Genomic DNA, 21,684 nt, shown 5'->3' with positions numbered 1-21,684 from the left:
ACGGCGCCCCTTCCAGTCTCTGCACGCAACGCACTCCAGACCTACACCCCTCCCTCAACATCTCCCCCTCCACCCCCACCCAAAGAAATACTGACATACACCCCTCCCTCGACATCGCCCCCCTCATTCCATGCACTCCCGACACTCCGAGCCTCCACTCCCCCCTCATCAGCGCCCCCCGTATGCCCGACACTCAACCCAGGCCAGACATACACCCCACCCTTAACATATCCCCTCCCGCCACTCCAAGTCTCCACCCTTCCCTCAACAGTCCACTCCCTCCCACCCTTAGCCCTCCCTCCACTCCTGGTACCCACTCCCCCCTCAACATCTGTCCCCCCACTCTCACCCCCCAGCACTACACTTGCCCCCCCACAACGACCAGTCTCCACTCGTCCCGCATCTGCCTCACCCCGCCTGTCGCTGATTACCCTGCCAATAACTCTAACCCCACTCCCAACGTCACGCTGGATATAATTATGACCGCCCTCCTCCAAGTGAAAGAAGAGCTTCACTCGCTCAAAGAATTACTCCTCCCGCACCCCTCCCGCACGACCACATGTCAACGAATGTACAACACCCCCCCACATCTTAGGCACCCCTTACATGGGATTTCTATCCCCTCTCGCAATACCTCCAACAGGCCTAAGCGCACTATCAAGACACTTCCGAACCACCCCTCACATTGGACATCTATCCCCTCTCGCAATACCGCCAACCGCCCCCAGCGCGCTATCAAGACTCTCTCGGACCGCGACATACAAACCCTACTCAGCACATATGTCCCGGCAACCCAAAAGAGCTTAGCCACCACGCACATGTCCATTTCTACGATTCTCTCCAACCCCAGTAGGCACCCCACGTATAGCAACAGAGGCTCTGTTCCCAACAACCTCACCAAAGTCCCCCTCACTACGGAACCCTCCACCTCCCCCTGCACCCCCAGTCTCAAATGCACACTTCTCAACTGTAGGTCGGCCCAAAAACACTCGATGGAGGTCGCTGACCTCATCCGGTCTAGGAACCTTGACCTGGCCATACTAACTGAAACATGGTTAACTGAATCCTCCAGTCCTATCATGGACATCCTAGTCCCCCCCAACTACTACATCACTAGACTTGACAGGCCCAACAAGACAGGTGGCGGAATCGCCTGCATTTACAAGAGCAACCTCTCTATTAATAAAGTCACCGCCCCTTCTCTTACCTCCTGTGAATACTTCTGCCTTGATGTCACCAGTGAGAATAAACCTGTATGCTCGTTACACATCATGTACCACCCCCCGGGGGACAACCTCGTCTTCTCCCAACAACTCATGGACACAATATTAATCAACGCAGGACGGCTACACACACAAATTTACCTTGGTGACTACAATCTCCATTGGAATGATGGCAGTGACGCAGTAGTTAACAGCCTCAAAAGTTTCCTTACCGCATCTGACCTCACTCAAATTTGCAACACTCCGACACACGACAAAGGCTCGACCCTCGACCTGGTCATTTCCAAAGAAGGCACCACACAACTCGACTCAATACAACCTTGTGACTGGTCAGACCACCATATTATAACATTCATCATCAAGGAAAAGGTAAAACTCATCCCGGTGCAATACGCCATGCCCAAAGTCTGGAAAAGAGACATGAGGAAACTCAATCCAAACTCTCTACCCCCCAACAGCTGCAATCTCCTACTCCCCCCTACCGACACCTCTGATGTGCTGGTCCTAACTGACCACTATCTCAACTCCATGGCCACAATAATCAATGAGGCCGCTCCAATGCAATTGAAAAGAGTTTCCACGAAGAAATCCAACCCCTGGTACAACGGGAGTCTCAATGAAGAGAGACGGGCTATGCGATCAGCAGAGCGTACCTGGAGATCAATTCCCTCGACATTGCATCTCAAAACTCTTAGGAAAAAGAGAAATGCATACTTCAGGAAAATAAAACGCTCAAAGTCAGAGTTCTTCAGAATCCAGCTAGACCAAGCTAAAAACCGTCCAAGTAAACTGTTCGAACTAATTCGATCTCAATCTAAGGAACAACCCCCAGCTGTCGACATTATCAGCACTACCCCTTCTTGTGAAGATTTCGCAGCTTTCTTCAACAATAAAACTGACAATATAAAGAGAGACCTCCGCAATGACGCAAGCCTGTACTCAATACCCAACTGCATAACACCCATTGAACTAAAAAACAATGCGACATGGTCATCCTTTGACACCTACTCTGAAGGAGAAATTGGCAGAATACTCAGCACTCTAAAACCATCCAATCACCTCACTGACCCTCTTCCTGCTAACGCCGTAAAAGACTTCATCCCTCTGCTACTCCCACTCTGGACTAAAATTATCAATAGTTCGCTACAACAAGGAACCATCCCGGACTCCCTCAAAGTTGGTCAAGTTACACCTTTACTGAAGAAACCAACAGCCGACCCCACCGATCTAAACAACTACCGTCCGATTACCAACATTCCCACTCTCGCCAAGCTGCTAGAAAAATGCGTCCAACTGCAAATGACAAAACACATAGAACAGTTTGATCTCCTCAACCCACACCAATCAGGCTTCAGAGCAGGGCACAGTACTGAAACCGCTATGACTCACATTATCGACGGCGCCATCCAAATGTTAGATCAAAACAATACCTGCCTCCTCATCCTTCTTGATCTCTCCTCGGCATTCGACACAGTGAAACATGAGAGCTTACTCGAACTCCTAAAATCAAGAATGGGCCTATCTGGGACTGTGCTTCGCTGGTTCACTTCCTTTCTTCACAATAGGTCTCAAAAATTCAAGAGCAAAAACCTAATGTCTTCCCCAGTACCGGTATCGTTAGGCGTCCCTCAAGGATCATGCTTATCCCCTACTTTGTTCAACCTAGTTATGGAACCTCTCACCACTCTGTTACAAGCATCCAATGTACACTTTCACATGTACGCCGATGACACTCAAATATATCTCAAGTTACAATCCCCCAAAGACATCCTGAGTCTGAATTCAACGATCAGAAGCACCCAATCTTGGTTGGCTGACAACCACCTCAAACTCAATGCTATGAAGACGGAGTTCCTCCTAATCTCACCTCCCACGAAAATATCTTCCGCTCAAACATGGCTTAAGCACCTAACAGCACTCAATGTCCAACCGACCATCGTGGACTCAGCTAAATCCCTAGGCATAACACTAGACACAAACCTCAGCATGCAGCAGCATATCAGCAAGGCTACTAAGGGGGCGAACTTCCAAATAAACACCTTGAGAAAACTGAAACCCTTCCTCCCAGCAAAAGACTTCCAAACAGCAGTACAAGCTCTAGTCATCCCTCGCATAGACTATGGCAGCGTGGCCCTCTGCGGCCTCCCCCTAACGACAACTGCACCCCTAAGAGCGTCACTAAATGCGGCAGCAAGACTCCTCACTGGATCAAAAAAGCATTCGCATATCTCTCCTGACTTCAAAGCCTTGAACTGGCTGCCTCTGGAAGCCAGAATTCAGCTGAAAATTGCCTGCATGACGCACAAGGCTATACACTTGAAATCACCCAGCTACCTCACTCATAAGTTGACAATCTCAGGTGGGTCCAGAACCACCAGGAGCACGAACAATCTTCTGCTGAAACCGCGAAGATTCCGGAAGGAAAAAACCTACAAACGCTCCTTCCCTGGTATGGCGCCCAGGATCTGGAACGCACTTCCTCCTGAAACAAGACTCATCTCTTCCTCCCTTCTTTTTAAGAAAGAAGTTAAAAGTATCCTTATGGCTAAATACACTTGAACAATTTCGCGTGTTTTACATTAAGAACAGTATTACCAGTCTGGCGCTATGATACTGCCTATATATTCCTATGCACGTGTTTATTTACAGCGAGTGGATGGCCGACGCTCCAATTTTGCCTGCTACCTCGTACCTGTACTATACGTTACATGAGTACTATGTTATATACTATATTGGTGCTATACGTTATATGAGTACTATGTTATATACTATATTGGTGCTATGTACATGAACCTGTTGATGACTTACGCTCCAACTATGCCCGCTACCTCATACCTGTACTATACGTTATATGGGTACTATGTTATATACTATACTGGTGCTATGTACATGAACCTGGTGATGACTTACGCTCCAACTATGCCTGCTACCTCATACCTGTACTATACGTTATATTGGTACTATGTTATATACTGTATTGGTGCTATGTACATGATCATGTTGAGCTACCTCCCCACTATGCCCCCTTGTTCCCCTGCCCTCCACCTGCCTTTGTAAAGCGCTCTGTTATCTGCAAAGATCTTGTTCGCGCTATATAAAACTCTCAAAATAAATAAATAAAATAGATCTCACACTGGGACATTTCCTAGAGAAAAGTAAAACAGTTTTTGTATATTTGCAGTTTCTTAGCGTTTCATACAAACCGACTCCACACTTAAAACAATTTTCAAAGAAAAGCGGTCAATGCAATCCTTGGGAGGAAATGGAGTTATCTGATTACAGGTAAGTACTTGGTGTGGGAGTTGGGTTTCTGGGGTTAGAACCAGGGTTCCCCCCGGGGTCAATAATTTCAACCTGTATTATTTACAAGACTGGTAAATCTGCATGTACAAAACATTGCAAGAAAAGAAAGTAGGGAGACTCTTTGTTTTGTTAAATGTGCCAATGGCATCATGTATTGAGAAAATACAAGGGAAAACATAAATTTGTGAAAACGGATGAATTGGGAACAGTTGTAACAGCACTCTAGGCAATAAATACGTAAATTACCCGAGGAACTTTGTGTACAAAAGTGCTCATGACACTCAAGGTGGATGACGCAGGTAACAAGTGGAACAGCAATAGGCGGCACAAGGTGAGAATGTGACAATGATACAGAAGAACTTATGGTTCACAGGTAAGTATTTACATAAACTTGTATAAAAGTAGGCATTTTGGTGAACCAGAGTATAGGGCAAAAAATACAATACGATAGAGAGGGGTCCTATGGTATATTTTGAGACCTAACGTGGACACAGCCCCCAATAGCTTGACTTATAACCAACAGGAATGTCCTCGGGTCTAATAATAGAAAGAGAGACTACCTCAGTGACATATAATCCTAGCAATATCTCTTGCAAGTACAAGAAATCATTAACATCCTTAAAATTAAGGAAATTAAGGAAAACCCATCAGTCACCACTCGATACCGCCCTGGTCATCCTCTGGGACTCATTATGATGTTACCATCGTGTGACATACATGATGATACTATGGACCTGATGGCAGTATCCTACATCCAGTAATGTTACACTAGATGTACTCCCAGATGTTAGCTGGTATGGAGGAGTGATGGGAAAAGAAATTGCAGTGCACGAAAAGAAATTGTAAGCAAAGTGATTTAAAAGTGGGTGTAGGACACTGTCATCAGGTCCATAGTATCCCCATCATGGGGATCACACGATGGTAACATCATAAGGAGTCCCAGATGATGACCAGGGCGGTATTGAGTGGTGACTGATGGGTTTTCCTTAATTTCCTTAATTTTAAGGATGTTACTGATTTCTTGTACTTGCAAGAGATATTGCTAGGATTATATGTCTCTGAGGTTCTCTCTTTCTATTATTAGACCCGTTGACATTCCTTTTGGTTATTTGCCAGAGTATAGGGCGCCACAAGTTGCAATGTGATGTTGACGGTGTTTCGATCCATAAGGATTAGGATCATCATCAGGACCGGGTTACAGATAGATTAGTGCTGAGCACAATGGTATGTGGTGGTGTAAATGGAGGGAGGGTAATCGTGTCCGGCGTGTAAGCAGAGCTAGATTGCACCGTAGGGCCGCCCAGGTCAAAGACAATGGATGCGAAGGAAACTGTAAGGTCTGGGGCGTAGAGAGGGATCCGATGCAAGTGCGGTGGGTTGTAGGCATGACACACAGATGTGTGCCATGGCGACTCTTCACTTTGTTCTGCACCAAAAGACACAGCCTGCAATGGCAGTGTGCATGTTAAGGTACAGGGCCTCTAAGGGTGGCACAATAAGTGCTGCAGCCCTTAGAGGCCCTTCCTGGCCACAGCACCCTTGGTAACTGTGGTACCATTTACAAGGGACTGACCTGTGAAAGAGTGCCAGTTGGGTTTTGTTTATAATGCAGTTTAAGGAAAGAACATAGGCCCTGGGTACCGGTTTGTCAGGAACCCAAGGCACACTCAGTCAAAGTACATCAGCAGTTTGGCAAGAAGTAGGGGCAACCATGCAAAAAGAGGGCACTTTCTCACACTGTGTGGGATGCCATCACCACCTGAGGCTGTACTTCTCTGTACTCTCTGGGTTCCCAGGAAGGACATCAGACTTTGTCGGATTCTAGACCTCATGATCCTGAATCTTTGCCTGCATAAGGAAAGTTTAAAGGTGCTGTCCAAGAACCTCTGGATGTCGAAGCACAAGACAAGATAGTGTCCCTTGACTTACAGGATTTGTATTTCTGAATACTGATCATGCAGTTCCACACACTACCTACCAGTTCACAGTCCACCCATTTGGACTAACATTTGCACCTGGATTCTTCACCAAGGTGATGGTAGTGGATGTCGCATATCTAATAAGGTTGGGGATCTCCGTATTCCAGAACCTAGACAATTGGCTGCTCAAAGCCAACTCGCCACAGATGATATTTGACCAACTGCAGGCAATAGAATCCCTGTTGTTCAACTTGGGCTTTTTCATAAACATGCCAAAGTCTCACGTAGAGCCCTCTTAGCACCTGCAGTTCATAGGGGCAGTACTGGACTCCACATCCTTGAGAGCCTTCCTTTCTCAGGTGATCTATGACATTCTGGATAGGGTTCCAGTTGTGCGGGAGGGGGCTTGTGTTTTAGTCCTCATGGTTTTTCTCCCGCTAGGTCTGCTGGCTTCCTGCATTCTTCTCATGACATATGTATACTGGCATATGTCTGTCTAGTGGCGGTTCCGTCAGTGTGAGAAAGTGGCTCTAGATATACTGGACAATAAGGAAGTACAGTGTGTATAGAGTCCACAAACCTCAAAGGTATAACAGAGGTTCAAGTCAGTTACTCTCCAAAGTAGTAGCTTGTTCGAGCAGTAAGGCAGGACCAGAGGGCAGTGCAAAGCATTTGTTGTACACACTCAGTCAGCAAAAGATTTCACACACCCAAAGACTGAACTCCAGGCCAAATGTTGTTATATCCAAAGATATAGTTGTTTTATTTTTAGAACCAACAAGCATAAAAATATACTTTGCTAGGTATGCAGGTTTTCATGTAATGACTTTGCAAGGAAGCAATAAGGTATGTAAACACAACAGGTACAGGGGTTGCTGAAGGCAACACAAGTCTAGACACACTTTAGCATTGAGCTCAATGGATTATTATCAGAAAAGTACAGTTAATTACAGTGTAGATTACTTTAGTAGTTCTAGGTCTAAATCCTAGATTCAGTCCTGGGGTCTAAGCTGAAACCAGATAAGCAAAAACGTTTTAGTTACTGTAGTGAATTTTCATGAATATAAAGCTATTTTAAAAATTCATACTTACAAACTTTTCAAGGTAAATCTGACAATGTTATTCAATGGGAGAAAATTCAGGTTGCAGGTAAAGTACGATCGCGTTACTTTTGTAATCCAGCACTGGTCTCCTAGGGCCAGCACTGGGGTCTTAACTCAACACAGGTAGGTAATTGTGTTTCAGTATTTCGTATGATTTTTAAAGAATATTTAAAGTTTTCAAAAGTAGACACTTAGAAGAAATTTCATAGAAAAGCAGACAATGGGTTCCTATGGAGAAAATACAGATTACTAGTAAACCCGGTAAGGATTACTTTTGCGGTTCAGTACTGGGCTGAAAGGTACAGTACTGGCTTCTCCTCTGATCACAGGTGAGTACTTCGGAATTCTGCTGGTTTTATATGAATATTTTCAGTTTTCAAAAGTTCACACTTAGACAAATTTCGAGTCAAAATTGGTCCATGTTATCCAAAGGCAGGTAAGTAAGTTACCGGTTTCCAGGTGAGTACTTGGTTGGTGACGTTATGGTTCTGGGCATAGACTCAGGGGTCCCCCAGGGTCAGATAAGTACAGTTGGTTCAGCCCCAGCAGCACAGGGCCGGCCGGGTGCAGAGGTAGTTAGGCCCAATGATGTCCAATGAGGGAAAGGGGCCTTCGGTTGGTGGCTGCTGGCTAGCAGGCCACGCGGCTGTGGGAGCTGGGCTCCTGGTCACTTGCTCAGGGCAAGGGGGAAGTAGGATAGGACAAAGGTGGCACAGCCAGCTGCACTCGGGCGGCTGGGTGCAGGGTGCTTTTGAGCCGTCGGGCGCTCAATGTTATCCAATGAGAAAGGTCAAAAAGGAACAAAGGCTGCAGGCTCGGGGACGTAGACTCTCCAGGGGCAACCGGGACTCGAGAGAAGTTGGGATCTTAGAGCACAGGTAGGGGAGGCACAGGGGGCTGTAAGGCGCCGGTGCAGGGGTGTCTTTGGGTGTTGGAAAAGCTTACCCTCGGCCGGTCGCATTGGGGTGGCCCCTGGTTCTGAGTCTGCAGGCGTCGGCTGGTTCGTCGAGGAGGGTCTTTGGGCACTGGACTTCAGGTCCCAGTCGCCGGGGGGGGGACGTCCTTGTGGTCTTGGTTTGGTTGGTCCCAGCCCGGGCTCGGCGTGTGCAGAGTAGGCTGGTCTGGAGCTTCCTGGCTGGCACCAGGTGGGGTGTTGCAGCAGAGCCTCTGCTGATGGTCCTCTGGGTGTCCCAAGGTTGCTGTCCGCAGAAGTCGCCGGGATTAGGCAGGAGCAGGTTCCAGGATCGACAGGCCAGTAGGGCTGGGGTCAAGTCAGTTGTTGTCGTCCTGTTAGCATCTGCACGGCGGGTCTTCTTCTTCTTGATCTTCTTTCTACTTTTCGTATCTGGGTCTGAGGAAGGAAGGTTCAGGGAGCCCCTAAATACAAAATTTAGGGGCGTTACAGGTAGGGCAAGGTCAGGGATTGGGTCCCTGTCCGGGGGTGAGTACACCCCCTAGCCTGCTCCTCTCCTGTGGGAGGGGGGCAGGAGCTTAGCCTAGCTGGGATTGGGCAGGGCTCCCCCAGATGGCCGGGGCCCGGGGTAGTGCTTTGCCTCGTCTCCCCCACCTGAGGGTTGGCACAGGCTGGCACCCCCCCCCCCAAGTATGCCAGGGCAGTGGGTTCTGTGGGCATGGCACACAGGGATGTGTGCCATGTCGACTCTGGTTTTAGTTCTGTACTTATGTACTCAGCCTGCAAAGGCAGTGTGTGGGTGCCAGGGTACAGGGCCCCTGAGGGTGGCACAATAAGTGCTGCAGTCCTCAGGGGTCTTCGCTGGTCACCATGCCCTGGGTACCTAGGGTACCATCTACTAGGGGCTGACAGGTGGCCAGATATGCCATTGGATTTTGTTTCTGTACAGTTTTAGGGAAGGAACACAGGCCCCTGGGTACCTGGTTGGCAGGAGCCCAGGGCACACTCAGTCAAAGCACATCAGCAATTCAGAAAAAAGTGGGGGCATACTAATGCAAGAAAGATGGCACTTTCTCACAGTCAGTAGTTGTTAAAACACAGGAAGATTTGTCAGACTCATTCGGTACATCTTTGAATCCTGAAACTACTTTCCACGAAAGGAACTCAAGACTTCTTCCTAAGATTTCTCCCTTGTGACTAAGGAGTAGTCACCCTGCAGCAGCAGGCACCAACCAAGCATCGCGGTCTGCTGTAAGTCTCCTCACCGGATCAAGACTGCCCAGCTCGACGAGAACCGGCTTCCCTGGCACCTCTGACCTCTACCTGCATCATCAGCCTCAGTGACCCTCGACCGGGTGCTTTGGGGTAAGAGAAGCCCCAACCCTGAGCAGCTCCAGCACCGAAGTTCAGCTCCCCTGCATCCACGAGATCTGCGTGGGGCCCTTCTGCTCTTTGCTGCTCACCGCGTTGTCCAGGTCGCTTGCCCGTTGGCTAGTGGCCCCCTGACGACGAATTTCGACGACAAACACCGCTGGTCTGGTTACTCCAGACTGGCCCTTGCTCCCCTCCAACAGAGGAGTGCCCTGGACCCTCCTGGTCCACTCCAGACGCCATTTTAAGTCCACCGCGTGGGCTTGCATTTGCCAAGACTTGTTGCCCCAATCCTGGGTCCAGCGACGTCGACAGCAGATATCTTCGTGGAACAGCTCGCACCTCCATCTTGGTCGCTGACAACGCCTCCTGGTCCGGGAGACTGCAGAGCCCAGCAGCGCCCACTCACCTGGTTGAGGTGACTTCGCCCGGTGCCACTCTGGTGCCCACCTAAATCACTGGCTAGTGATTCAGAACTTGGTCCCCTCTGCTTACAGGTCTTCCTCTTCCCGATCCAGGCTTGGATCCCCAAGAACTTCTTCACTGGTCGCCTGCCAGCAACTTCTTTCTTCAGGCTCCTGGTTCATCAACGAAGAAACCCGACGACATTTGAACCCTATGCAGCCGCAGCCCCTGGGCTAGGTAAACCGAGTACTCCGGTGCTCCAGCGTAGACCAACTCTCCAAGTGTCTAGATCCACTTTCGTTTTTGACCTACCTAGTCGGGTTCGCCCGAAAACACTAACTTTGCTTTTACTAGCCTCCATAGACTTTTTCCCGCCTTACGCGTGAGAGTTCCCACTCTGCACACGACGTCCCTAGGCCTCCTGCTTGTAATCTAAAGGTTCAGTAGTCCAGTCCTAGCGATCCTAAAGCCTATGAGAATAGTTACTTACCTGCTAGTAATTCGCATTCCACTTGTGTAGTATATGGTTTTTCGTGCCCCCTCGGGCATTTGTGTAAATTGTGCGACTTTAAGTATTTCTTTAAGAGTTTTGTTGTGTGCTTAGCTCCCTGTCTCATAAAGAGCCAGGGTAGTCTTGTTATAAATAAATATACTTTATTTTTCATAACAACTTGTGTGGTGTCCTTTCACTTGGTGTTCAAGGGGTATATGTGATGGTAAAACAGCTGGCTTAACACGCCCTCTAGAGTTTAGTCTAAAGACTGCACGTGTCCATGCTACTAGGATAGCTGGTCTATCAGGTTGACTTACAACCAAACATCAATAAGGGTTGTTTGGACTGATACATAGTGTTCACTAGAATAGTGAACACTGCATATCAGGCCAACTTCTCACACCGGCTTCTGAAGAAGTACAGGGCTCCGGATTCCGACCCGGCTTTTCTGCGGATAGACCCGATTCCGGACTCCGTTATAGTGACGCCAGCCAGGAAACAACACTCTACCTCGCCGTCTTCTACTGTGCCTCCTGATAAGGAGAGCCGATGGATCGACTCAGCTGGCAGGAAGGTCTATGGGACGGCATGAAGGCCTCTAGCGATGCGGCTTTGCTGGGACGTTATGATCGTGCCCTGTGGGAATCCCTCCAGCAGTTCGCAGAACTCCTGCCACGAGATAAGAGGGAGGATTTCCTGGAGATCCAGAAGGAAGGGATGCTGGTCTCGAACCAGGTCATCAGTGCGGCCGCTGATGTCTCTTTTGGCGGCCCATGGGTATTGTCATGGGATCAACCAGCGACGCCATGCCTGGCTCAGGCTCGCATCACTCAAGCCGGAGGCCCAGCAGGGAGTGGCTAATCTGCCCTTCTCGGGGGAGACCCTGTTCGGCAAACATGCGGATGATGAGATGGCCCGCATGAAGGCGGAGGCCGAGACTCTGACGGCTGTGGGCTTGGAGAAGCCCAAAGAAAAGAAAGCCTACCGCCCGTTCAAGAGACGGTTCGGGGCGCAGGGCAGAGGGCGAGGACAGGCTTCGGGACAGCAGCAGCAATAACCGCAGCAGTTCCGGAGGCCCTTCCAGAAGCGCCAGAAGGGTAGAGGAGGTCAGCAGTCCTCTACAGCGAACAAGGGCGCGGCCGGGTCTCGACCCTGAGCTGTTACTTCCCCTACATCCGTTACCCACTCCGGTGGGGGGAAGCGTTCAATTTTTTTCTGGCAGAGTGGAGAAAAATTACTCAGGACAAGTGGGTGCTGAATATTGTTTGCAATTGATACAGTCTTCGGTTCACCAGCCCGCCTCCATCAATTCCTCCGGTCAGCTCGCAGTATCAGCTGCGCGAGCTCCAGGCGGAGGCCGATATCCTGTTAAGGAAAATGGCGATAGAAGACATACCTCTGTCTCAGAGGAAGAGGTCTGTACTCCCGGTTCTTCCTGGTCCGCAAAAAGGACAAGACGAGTTCAGGCCCATTCTGGATTTGCGACAAGCAAACAAGTGGATTCGCAGAGAGAATTTTTGCATGCTGTCGTTGCATCGGATTTATCCTCCGCTGCAACAGGGAGACTGGCTGGCTGTGTGCCATAGACCTACAGGATGCGTACTTCCATGTGCCCATTGCACAGGAAGTTCCTGCGATTCCAAGTCGGCGCCAATCATTATCTGTTCACAGTACTGCCATTCGGACTGAAGTCTGCGCCCAGAACGTTCTCGAAGTGCATGGCAGTGGTAGCCGCGCACCTAAGGAAGAACAAGGTGTTTGTCTACCCTTACCTGGACGATTGGTTGATCAAGGCCTCCTCCTTCTCGGAAGCTCAAGCGCACTTCCAGAAGACGTGCGTTCTCTTGAACAAGATGGGGTTGCACATCAACATGTCCAAGTCTGTCCCGACTCCGGTCCAGTGCATACAGTACTTGGGAGCCTCCATCAATACGCTGTCAGCAAGCGTGTCTCCTTCGGAGGAGCGACGATTATCACTCCTTCGGAAGGCTCAGGCTCTTATGACCACTCCATGTAGATGTTGTAGAACAGTGAGGATGGTGTCTTCTCTACTGGGATCGATGGCCTCTTGTATCTTCCACACGCACGGCTGCACATGACACCATTGCAGGAGTGCTTGGAGGATCAGTGGGATCAGAGGAAAGGGTCTTGGGACGACAGGATACAACTGTCTCTGCATGCTCTTCAGTCTCTGGTGGTGTTCGGCGGAGAATCTCCTGAGAGGGGTTCCCTTCCACAAGGACATTCCCACGCAGACTATCGTGACGGATGCATCTCTCCACGGCTGGGGGGCGCACTCCGGAGACTTACAGATTCAAGGGACGTGGTCCCAGACGGAGTCCACGTACCACATCAATTTCCTGGAACTCAAAGCTTTTCACTTGGCGCTGAAGGCCTTTCTTCCGTCCTTCCAGAACAACTCTCTGCTTGTACAGATGGACAATACGACCACGATGTATTACCTCAATAAGCAGGGGGGCTCGAGATCACGCACCCTGTTGCAGGAAGCGCAGGCGATCTGGCACTGGCTTCTGGCCAGAGGACTGACGATAACGACTACCCATCTACCAGTGGTGCAGAATGTTCAGGCAGACGCACTGAGCAGACTGATTCAGGAAAATCACGAATGGGTCATAAACGACGAAGTACTAGGAGAAGTCTTCGCAAGGTGGGGGACTCCAGACGTAGATCTGTTCGCCACTGCCGAAAACAGCAAATGCCGAGACTTCGTCTCCAGGTACTACCAGCCGGGGACTCTGGGGAATGTGTTATGGATCAACTGGTCGAACAGATTTCTGTACGCTTTTCCACCAGTCCCCTGATTCCGACGGTTCTCAAGCTGTCCCAGTCCAGGGCGCGGATGATACTGATTGCCCCGGAATGGCCCAGACAGTGGTGGTTCACGGATCTGCTTCAGCGGTCTCTCCTTCCTCACATGAAGCTGCCGTGCAGGCCGGACCTTCTCACGAAGTTCGGGGGGCAGACGTTGCACCCCAACCTCTCGTCTTTGAGGTTGGCGGCATGGCTCCTGAGATAGTGCAATATGGCCATCTGAATCTCCCAGAAGATTACATGGACATACTGAAGGAGGCTAAGCGACCTTCCACTAGGACTTCTTATGCTTACAAGTGGAAGAGGTTTTGCATCTGGTGCAAGTCCAAGAACTATGACCCGACGACATGTAAGGAAAATTTCATCCTTCCATACCTTCTACATCTGGCGCAGTCTGGCCTTAATGTCCATTCCATTAAGGTTCATCTGGCTGCATTGACTGCCTACAGGAAATGCCCTTCACAGACTTCCTTTTTTCAGATCCCTGTGATCAAAGATTTTTTTGGAAGGCTTGAAGAAAGTGTTCCCTCCTGTCCGGCTTCCTTCGCCTTCATGGGAATTGAATGTGGTGCTGTCCAGATTGATGAAGGATCCTTTTGAACCTATTCATAAGGCTTCGTTGCAGCACCTGTCCTGGAAGGCGGCGTTCCTCGTGGCCATTACATCGGCCCGCAGGGTGAGTGAAATTCAGGCGTTGTGTTGCCAAGAACCTTATACTGTATTTCATGCTGCTAAGGTGAAAGTGTGTCCTCATGTAACGTAACTGGTGCTATGTAAAGTGCTCTGATAACTGATTCGGTTCGGTTCTAGTTCGCGCTATATAAAACTCTGCAAAAAAAAAAAAAGGTTGTTATGCGTACTCACCCTAAATTTCTTCCTAAAGTTATATCTGACTTTCATGTTAACCAGACCATAACTTTACCTACGTTTTTTCTGAATCCTTCCTCTCCAGCGGAAAGGTCCCTACATTCCCTGGATGTCAGGAGGGTATTGAAATTTTATCTGGATAAAACCAAGGATATTCGTAGGTCAGACCAATTGTTTATCAATTATGGATCAGTCAGGACAGGTCTTGCTACCTCTAAACAGTCCATTTCTAGGAGGATTGTGTCCTGTATACAGTTGTGTTACCAAAAAGCTGGTAAGACCTTAGGGTGTAAATCTAAGGCTCATTCCACCAGGGGCAAAGCTGCCACGACTGCTTTGCTCCGTAATGTTCCAATTGCAGAAATCTGCAAGGCGGCCACTTGGAGGTCGGTCCATACCTTTCCTAAGCATTACTGCCTGGACACGGATGCCAGGGCAGACGCTCAGGTTGGGCAGGCTTCGCTGCGAAATCTGTTCGCATAGTAGTGGTGTTATTTCTCTTTTCTCCACTGCCGCTTTGGTGTGGGGATGGGCTTGCCATTCTATTCACTAGATTATGACTTTACACAGAGATCCCCTACTAAAGGAGTAGTTTCTGTCCTGTAACTCCAGTTCTGTAGTAGGGGTATCTGTTAGTCATAAGCGCCCGCCCTCCTCCCCGGTGGAGAGAGATATTCATGTAAGGAATGCTACAGGTCTGGCGTGTTACGCCTTCAAAAAGAACTGAAAGTAAAAGGGACCTGCAGTGGATTCTGGGATACTGTGACGTTCTGGAAAGTTCTCTTAAAGGCACAGTATCCTGTTCTGAGCCACATAATGGCAGCCTATGGGGCTTGTCTGTCCATGTCTTCCTCTCTATCATTCCAGAGGGTTTTTGCTGTAAAGCAAGGGAAATCTGGACAGGCTTTGCTGTTTGTGGATTTTTGGTGGAATTTCTAGTCGAAGTACTTGACAGTGTAGCCTGTGGATATAGGCTGCATTATCTGTCTTTAACCACTTCGGCGCTGATGACGAGCTCAGCTCGTCATCAGTTAAGCCGCTCGCAGCTTTTTTTTTTTTAAACGCCGCGTACAGCGGGAAAAGCCGCCGCGCGCATGCGGTTAATTTTCTCTTAAGTGTCTGTGCAGTTCTGCATTTTTCGACACCGTAAGAGATTATTTTTGATTGCTCCGGGGTCCACGCACATGGGCGGGACTAGTCATTAGATTATGACTATAACAGAGGTAACCCTACTACAGAACTGGAGTTACAGGACAGCAACTACTCTTTCCCGCCTAAGCGTAGGCACCCCGGAAATAATAAAAAATATAAATGAAAACATAAAAGGCTAGTCAATGTGAAGATAAACTGTGTTTGTAACCACATACTATAGAATATAGACAACAGGAAGGCAAGCATTACTTGAACTGTTTTTAATGAGTAGAATGAAAACCAATCTGCAAAAGAGCAAGCAATGTTAGCCTATAGATGCATTGAAAACCAATAGCATAGAAAATGAAAGCAATTGTAAACACACACACTGGCACCGTGCCTTTAAGGCAGCCATGACCCCCAGCTTCCCATCATGCCCAAGGTGTGACAGTTAGGTCAGTTGTTCTTTTCGGCTCCTTCAGTCAGGACCCTGGAATTCTCAGCTCTGACTTTTTGGTGAAATAATCCAACCCTTAATTGTGTTTTTTTACTTTAAACTGAATGTCTTTTAGGTCATAGATGAGGTCCTACCATTTTTTGTGACAGAAATTGGTTATTTTTCTGTCACAATCCCATCTCTTTTTGATCCTTGCCCCTCCTGTGACCAGAAGGCCAAATCTGAAATACATTCTGTGTATATTATCTGCCTTCCTGACTCTCATTCCTCAGACTTGCCAGCATTGCAAAAAGCTGTCTAGGTGTACTCCCAAAGAGGGAGAAAGGATAGGTCTCTATGGACTTTCTGAAAGGAAGAAATCTACATCCAGAGGAAGATCTCCGATAAGACAGAAGAATAAGAGGTCCAGATCGACAGCGAGAAGTAAGATTCCGATCTGTTCTCCATCGACGTTGAATATACCTCCAACGGCGAAGAAACTAATGTCGTTGTCTAGACCTCCACAGTCGACGGTGCCGGTGCACCACACGACTCCGAGATCAAATACAGCAGTTTCGACGTAGTCATCAGGTGACAGATCAGTATCCTCTGTTAGCGTCAACCCGGCAACGCTCAATGTCGAGGAGTAGGTCTCCGTCGGTGTTGGCTCAACTTTCGGCGCCGAGACATAAGACTTCGTCGACGTCATCTCATAGGCGTTCGACATTGAGGAACAATAGTCAGTCGACATCCTCACACAGGCGTTAGACATTGAGACAAGACTCAGTCGACGTCTTCACACAAGCGTTCGACATAGAGGCACAAGACTCCGACGTCGAGACCGTGGACTCCGTCGGCATCAACTCATGGACGTTCGACGTTGAGACCAATGCCTCCATCGACGTTGAGGCACAGCTCTATCCCCAGAAGACTGTCAACATCAGTGACACACAGTTCGAAATAGGTCTCTATCCGTCTCCCAACCAGTGAACATCTCTCCATCAGTGATACCATCGCTGACATCGAGGGCTAAATCACATTTGGTGATTCACGACACAGATACCCTACTTTTAACGTCGAGACTCTCCGCGTCGACCCATCTTGCAGAGCTTTCAGCTAGATCAACTTCAAGACTCACACCGTCATCAGCCTTGAGGTCACTGGAGGTGATTATTTCGATGTCGAGCAGCCCTGCGTAATCATTTGTGCGCCCCCGTTCACGCTCAGACTCCTGCACAAGAAGCAGAAATCTCCATCTGTGCACCTCTCTCCTAGGTGGTTGTTACCACTGCATCAGTGTCAAAAATGTGGAACCGCACAGGCACGAGACCCACAGGACTACGCTCAGACTCCTGCAAAAGAAGCAGAAATCTCCATCTGTGCACCTCTCTCCTAGGTGTTTACCACTGCATCAGTGTCAAAAATGTGGAACCGCTCAGCCACGAGGGCCACAGGACTACTCCAGTCCTCTACACATGTTTCCACTGGCTCGGCTGGTACAAGCAGTAGATCTCTCACCTACCACTCCCTCGAGCGGTCGAGATCATACGCGTACGCCGGCAGCCTCCTCAAGTAGATGATCTGCATCTCGGGGGCATCGGAGAAGGTACAGGTCACAAACACGTTCTCCCTCTTATACCCAATTTTGAAGAGTGACAATTCTCCGACCCTTACAGACAGTCCACCTTTGAGGGTCTCTCCGGTGGATGATGTCGGTACTTTCTAGGATGTTCTGGTCAGGGGGGCTAGAAAGTTGAACATAGTTACGCCTACTCCCCAAGTTCATCCTGAGTGACTTTTGAAAAATTGCATCAAAGATCAGCAGCCAGACCGTTGTTACCCTTGGTACCGGGGCTTCTTCAGCCTGTTATGGAAACGTTCCTTACACCGGCAACTCTCAAGACCGTGCCAGCAAGAATCTTGAAGAAATACAGGCCTCTGGAAGACTCTCCACTGTTTCTTAGATCTGACCCACTTCCTGAGACTGTGATCGTTGCAGATGCGAAAAAGACAAACGCAATGGCCTCCCTCATCAACCGTTCCTCTTGATATGGAAAGCAGAGCTCAGGATTTGTGGGGAAGAAAAGTCTGTGGCACTTCGGCCTCCATGTTGAAGGTCTCCAGCGCCTCAGCACTCTTAGGGCGCTCCGATAGGTCCTTGTGGGACATGCTACAAAGGTTTACGGAAAAACTTCCCAAAGAGGATCGCAGGGACTTTAAGGGGGTTTTGCAGGAAGGAAGTTTGGTGGCGAATCAAATTGTCAGGGCCGCAGCTGATGGAGCAACCTTGTCTGCACTTTCCTATGCACACGGGATCTGTGCCAGACGTTCATCTTGGCTTTGATTAACTGCGCTAAAACCCGAAGCTTAGTCACGGATCCTAAATCTCCCTTTTTTCAGGATCCTCCTTGTTTGGCACTCACACAGATGAAGAAATGTCAAGGATCAAGATAGTTAAACCTTGAAAGCAGTAGGGCTTGAGAGGAAAAAGGAGTTCAGGTGCCGATTCATGCCATACGATCGACGGCCCTTCCATCAGAGGGTTCAAGCCCCTCAGTGGCAGAGGCACCAACATCAGCAGAGCCAATCAAAATCCCACGACCAGGGATGTTTCGCTCCTAGAGGGAGAGGAGCTCCATGTCAATCTGCTGCCCCAGCATAAAGTCCATCAAAACAATGAATGCTCACTTCCCCCATCACCTTTTCCCACTCCAGTAGGGGAAGTATAGCCAACCTTCTGGAAGAGTGGCGCAGCATCACAAAAGACCAATGGATGTTAAGTACACTGCAGAATGGGTGTACTCTACATTTACGACATCGGCCTCCTATAATCCCTTTAGTGAAAACTGCGTGCCACCAACTGCAAGTACTGCAGCAGGAAGTATCCATCCTCCTGGAAAATCAGCCATCGAGGAAGTTCCTATATCGCAATGAGGTTGAGGGGTATACTCAAGGTACTTCATAGTGAGGAAGAAAGGTCGGAAGTTAGAGTTCAGACCAATCCTGCATCTTCACACCCTCAACAAATCCATCCGGAAGGAGAAGTTTTGCATGTTGGCTCTCCATCAAATATATCCCCATCTCCAACAAGGGGACTGGATGAGTTTGTTAGATCTGTGGATGCATACTTTCACATCCCAGTCAAACCCACATCACTGAAAGTTACTGCGTTTTCTGGTGGGATCGACCCATTATCAGTTCAAAATCCTGCCTTCGGGTTGAAGTCTGCTCCCAGAGTATTTACTTGAAGCCGTCGCTGCTTGGATGTCTAGCTCTTGTCTCAAACTTAACAGGGACAAAACAGAGATAATGCTCCTTGGAAATAACATCTCGAAATCCATCAATCCCATCTGGCCTCTCTGCTTAGGAAGCCCCCGCAACCCAAGGAGCAAATCAAGAGCTTAGGCATCTGGCTCGACCACACTCTAACCTTCAACTGCCAAGCCACCAAGCTTGCTGCCACCTGCTTCGGGCTGATGAGACTTCTCCGCAAAATTCTCCCCCTCCTTCCGTTCCATTCAAGACGGATTATGGTTCAAGGCCTGATCCTCTCTCGTCTCGATTGTGGAAACGCCCTATATCTGGGGGCCCCACAATCTACACTTAACATACTCCAGGTCATTCAAAACTGTGCGGCAAGAATCCTCCTGGATATCCCCCGCCGAACTTCAGTCAGAGCCAGACTGAAGGATCTTCACTGGCTCCCGGTGAGATCCAGAATTGAATTTAAGAGCATGTGCATCGCACACCGATCCTACTGGGGTACAGCCCCCTCTATTAACTCCCCCCTGATGAAAGCCTATCTACCGTCCCGCCCACTCAGGTCTACGACCTCCCACCTCGCCTCAGTACCACGCATTAGGAAGGCCAGATGTGGAGGCCGCTTGCTTTCTTACAACCTGGCTAGGATCTGGAACTCCCTTCCCCTCCCTATCAGATCAGAACCTAACCTTCTCACCTTCCGTAAACTATTAAAAACTTGCCTCTTCAGCAAAATTCCAATCTAACTTTTCACTCTGCTTCTCTTACTCCAGCCTCTCCAGCCCAACTCACTCTTTTCTATAGCGCTGGGACGCCCCTGGGTAGCCAACGCGCTTTACAAATCATCAATACAATACAATACAATACTAAATGCATGGCAGTAGTAGTAGCTGTTCTACAGCGCGAGGGAATGTTTCTTTACCCTCACCTCAACGACTGGCTTCTGAAGGGTCCTTCTCCCCAGAACGTGAGGGCCCACTATCAACGATGTCTAGCTCTTTACCAACGACTGAGCCTACAGGTCAACTTCGAGAAATGGACTCAGCATCCCACGCAAACAATCCACTATCTGGTAGACCATAGACTATGCAGTAGGAAAAGTGTTTCCTTCAGAGGAGAGACTGTCCTCTATCACTCTGAAATGCAAGCAGATTCTGTGCAGCAATTTCTCATCAGTTTGCCTCTCTCCTAGGGTCGATGGCTTCCTGCATTTTTCTTGTCCCCAACGCCAGGCTGAGGATGCGTCCTTTACAGCAGGATCTGGAAGACAAGTGGGACTAATGAACGGCTCGATGGGACGACTGGATACATCTGTTAAAAGCAGCCAGAGCATCGATTCCATGGTGGATACTACAGGAAAATCTTATGGTAGGGGTTCCCTTCCATCAGTCCCCCTCCCTCTCAATCATTAGTCACAGATGGTTCCCTCCAGGGTTGGGGAACGCACATGGGGTCCCTAAAAACTCAAGGTCGATGTTTCGCAAAAAAGCGATTGTGTCACATCAACATGCTGGAGCTATGAGCTTTGCATCTAGCCCTCAAGGCCTTCCTCCCATCTGTTCAGACCAGTTCCATCCTAGTCCAGATAGACAGTACTACCACCATGGACGATCTGAATAAGCAGGGAGGGACACGATTGCTGTCTGTCCCTAGAGGCCCAAGCTCTCTGGCATTGGCTCCTTGTAAGGAACCGGACTACTACAGCAATACACCTATCAGGGTAGCAGAATTCACAAGCAGACGCTCTCAGTCGTCACTTTCAGGACAAGCAGGACTGGGTTCTAAACGTCGAAGTTGTCTAAGAAATTCTCTGGTAATGGGGTATTCCCAGCATCGACCTGTTTGCGGACGATACAAATAAAAATTCTGCGACTTTGCCTCAAGATTCTACCGACCAGGATCGAGAGGGAAGGCCCTTTTGATCAACTGGTCAGGAGGCTTTGTATACACATTTCCTCCCCTTCCTCTCATCCCGAAGGTCATAACCAAACTCTCCCACTCCGAGGCGCGGATGATTCTGATCACTCTGGACTGGCCACGGCAGTGGTGGTACCCGAACCTTCTGCACCTATCAGAATGCCCACACAAGAGATTGCCATGCAGACCGGTCCTGCTGTCCAAGGTGAACGGGAGCATTCATCACCCCAACCTTCCCTCACTGAACTTGGCAGCATGGCTCCTGGGGTCCTCCAATATGGTAATTTAGGATGCCCTCAGGACTGCATGAGTATCTTGAAAGAAGCAGGAAGACCTTCCACAAGACACTCCTATGCTCGTAAATGGAAGTGTTTCTGGTGAGTGCAAAATGGTTGCCAAGTCTGGCAAGAGTAAGTGATTTTACCTTGCCTCCTCCACTTAGTTAAGGCCGGTCTCAAATTATTTTCCATAAAAGTACACCTGCCATTACGGCATACAGGCGGTCTCCTT

The 21,684-nt window shown here is 48.9% G+C and overlaps 1 protein-coding gene across 2 annotated transcripts in view; it reads left to right on the top strand.

The window, feature by feature from the left end:
• KDM5B (lysine demethylase 5B) overlaps nucleotides 1-21,684 on the top strand; it is an 877,335-nt gene that overhangs the window by 838,831 nt on the left and 16,820 nt on the right. The gene's annotated exons all lie outside the window — the stretch shown is intronic.

Source organism: Lissotriton helveticus, chromosome 5_1 (assembly GCF_964261635.1).
Source record: "Lissotriton helveticus chromosome 5_1, aLisHel1.1, whole genome shotgun sequence".
Taxonomy (NCBI): Eukaryota; Metazoa; Chordata; class Amphibia; order Caudata; family Salamandridae; genus Lissotriton; species Lissotriton helveticus.
The sequence above is the reverse complement of the archived record's forward strand: the minus strand, read 5'-3'. Positions and strand labels throughout refer to the sequence as shown.